Genomic DNA, 3764 nt, shown 5'->3' with positions numbered 1-3764 from the left:
TAAATCAGGGTTCTGACAGTGACAGGCCTGAATAGAAGCTGGGATTGTTCTCTTTAGAGCAGCGAAGGTTTAGGGGAGATTTGCTAAAATTGAGGGGTTTTGATAGAGTAAATAAGGAGAAACAGTTTCTAGAGGTCCCAAAGTCTGTGTCAAGTTCGCTGATTGCAGCTGGGACATTAAAGTTGGCTTCAGTGCCCATGGAGAGAGAGGGGAACATCATCCAGGGTTTCTGTTCCCGTTCACTACTCTGAACTCTGCTGGAAAGTACACGTGTATGGACTTTGGGTGAGAACAGGAAGGAGCCACATTGTGATGCCTTCGATAGTCAAACGACCAACTGCACGGAGTGTGAAATATTAAAAAGTCTTGTACAAACTTCATACTTGGCAGATTGTCCTGATCTATTCTCTGCTTCCTCAAGGTGACTGACTCAGCGTTAGCTAAGCTAGTGTTCTGTAACCCATGCCCACTCTCAAGTGCTTATAAATGATCTCTACCAAGAGTGAAGCAATTGGACACACTGTCTCCTGGACAGCAACACATATTCCTGACAGCATGTGCAACAAGGGCTGCAGCATTCTTATGGAATAACGGGTAAAATTGCCATGGGAGAAAAAGGCTTTATTCAGCTCAGTACTACAAGCTGCTGGTGACTGTGTCCACTTCTGGGCACCAGACCTCAGTATGGATACATTGGCCTTGGAGCGGGGTGCAGTGCACATTCACCAGAATGGTCTCACATTCGACCCTGAAATGAGCTTCCGACCACATATCTACACCATCACTAAGACCGCCTATTTCCACCAATGTAACATCGCCTAACTCTGCTGCTGCTCATCTACTGCTGAAATTCTCATCCATGTATTTTTGTTACCTCTAGACTGGACTATTCCAACACACTCCTGGCTGGTCTCCCACATTCTACCCTACGTAAATGTGTCATCCAAAACTCTGCTGCTTGTGTCCTAACTTGCACCAAGTCCCATTCACCCATCACCCCTGTGCTCACTGATCTACATTAGGCAATGCCTAATTTTAAAATTCTCATCCTTATTTTCAAATCATTCCATGGCCTCACCCCTCCCTATCTCCACCCCTCCCTATCTCTGTAATCTCCTCCAGCCCTACAACCCTCAGAGATATCTGTGCTCCTCAAATTCTGGTCTTTTTCATATCCTCAATTTTAATCACTCCACCAATGGTGGCCGGGCCTTCAGCTGCCTGGGCCCTAAGCTCTGGAATTCCCTCCCTAAACCTCTCTGTCTCTCTACCTCTTTCCTCCTTTAAGATGCTACTTAAAACTTACCTCTTTGGCAAAGCTTTATGTCATCTGCCCTAATAGCTCCTTGTGTGGCTCGGTGTGAAATTTTGTTTCATAATACTCCTGTGAAGCGCCTTGGGACATTTTACTACGTTAAAGGTGCTATATAAATACAAGTTGTTGTTGTTGATACCGGGGCTAATAGGGTTAAATTAGAACAGGTTGCATAGACTAGGCTTGCTTTCCCTGGAGTAGAAATGAAGGGGTGATCCAATTGAGGTGTTTGATAAGGTAGATAGAGAACTATTTCCTCTGGTGGGGTAGTCCAGATCAAGGGGGCACAACCTTAAAATAAGATCCAGGCTGTTCAGGAGTGATGTCAGAAAACACTTCTTCACGCAAAGGTTAGTGGAACTCTAGAACTCTCGCCCCCAAAAAACTGTCGAGGCTGGGGGTCCACTGACAATTTCAAAACTGAGATTTATAGATGTTTGTTAAGAACCAAGGTTGGTAAATGGAGTGAAGATACAGATCAGTCATGATCTAACTGTATGGCTGAACAGGCTCGAGGGGCTGAATGGCCTACTCCTGTTCTTATCTTCCTATGATTGAGTAGTGTGTTAAACGTCATTGAGATCTATATCTCCCCAAGGGGAGTGTTTGCTAGTGCTGTTGGGGAGGAGTTAAACTAATATTGCAGGGGGATGGGAACCTATGCAGGGAGACAGAGGGAGACAAAAATGAGGCAAATGCAAAAGACAGAAAGGAGATGAGGAAAAGTGGAGGGCAGAGAAACCCAAGGCAAAGAACAAAAAGGGCCACTGTACAGCAAAATTCTAAAAGGACAAAGGGTGTTAAAAAAGCAAGCCTGAAGGCTTTGTGTCTTAATGCAAGGAGTATCCGCAATAAGGTGGATGAATTAAGTGTGCAAATAGATGTTAACAAATATGATGTGATTGGGATTACGGAGACGTGGCTCCAGGATGATCAGGGCTGGGAACTCAACATCCAGGGGTATTCAACATTCAGGAAGGATAGAATAAAAGGAAAAGGAGGTGGGGTAGCATTGCTGGTTAAAGAGGAGATTAATGCAATAGTTAGGAAAGACATTAGCTTGGATGATGTGGAATCTATATGGGTAGAGCTGCAGAACACTAAAGGGCAAAAAACGTTAGTGGGGGTTGTGTACAGACCTCCAAACAGTAGTAGTGATGTTGGGGAGGGCATCAAACAGGAAATTAGGAGTGCATGCAATAAAGTTGCAGCAGTTATAATGGGTGACTTTAATATGCACATAGATTGGGCTAGCCAAACTGGAAGCAATACGGTGGAGGAGGATTTCCTGGAGTGCATAAGGGATGGCTTTCTAGACCAATATGTCGAGGAACCAACTAGGGGGGAGGCCATCTTAGACTAGGTGTTGTGTAATGAGAGAGGATTAATTAACAATCTCATTGTGCGAGGCCCCTTGGGGAAGAGTGACCATAATGTGGTGGAATTCTGCATTAGGATGGAGAATGAAACAGTTAATTCAGAGACCATGGTCCAGAACTTAAAGAAGGGTAACTTTGAAGGTATGAGGCGTGAATTGGCTAAGATAGATTGGCGAATGATACTTAAGGGGTTGACAGTGGATGGGCAATGGCAGACATTTAGAGACCGCATGGATGAATTACAACAATTGTACATTCCTGTCTGGCGTAAAAATAAAAAAGGGAAGGTGGCTCAACCGTGGCTATCTAGGGAAATCAGGGATAGTATTAAAGCCAAGGAAGTGGCATACAAATTGGCCAGAAATAGCAGCGAACCTGGGGACTGGGAGAAATTTAGAACTCAGCAGAGGACAAAAGGTTTGATTAGGGCAGGGAAAATGGAGTACAAGAAGAAGCTTGCAGGGAACATTAAGGCGGATTACAAAAGTTTCTATAGGTATGTAAAGAGAAAAAGGTTAGTAAAGACAAATGTAGGTCCCCTGCAGTCAGAATCAGGGGAAGTCATAACGGGGAACAAAGAAATGGCAGACCAATTGAACAAGTACTTTGGTTCAGTATTCACTAAGGAGGACACAAACAACCTTCCGGATATAAAAGGGGTCAGAGGGTCTAGTAAGAAGGAGGAACTGAGGGAAATCTTTATTAGTCGGGAAATTGTGTTGGGGAAATTGATGGGATTGAAGGCCGATAAATCCCCAGGGCCTGATGGACTGCATCCCAGAGTACTTAAGGAGGTGGCCTTGGAAATAGCGGATGCATTGACAGTCATTTTCAACATTCCATTGACTCTGGATCAGTTCCTATCGAGTGGAGGGTAGCCAATGTAACCCCACTTTTTAAAAAAGGAGGGAGAGAGAAAGCAGGGAATTATAGACCGGTCAGCCTGACCTCAGTAGTGGGTAAAATGATGGAATCAATTATTAAGGATGTCATAGCAGCGCATTTGGAAAATGGTGACATGATAGGTCCAAGTCAGCATGGATTTGTGAAAGGGAGATCATGCTTGACAA

Source organism: Pristiophorus japonicus, chromosome 4 (genome assembly GCF_044704955.1).
Source record: "Pristiophorus japonicus isolate sPriJap1 chromosome 4, sPriJap1.hap1, whole genome shotgun sequence".
NCBI classification, from domain to species: Eukaryota; Metazoa; Chordata; class Chondrichthyes; family Pristiophoridae; genus Pristiophorus; species Pristiophorus japonicus.
Note: the sequence above shows the minus strand (reverse complement) of the source record.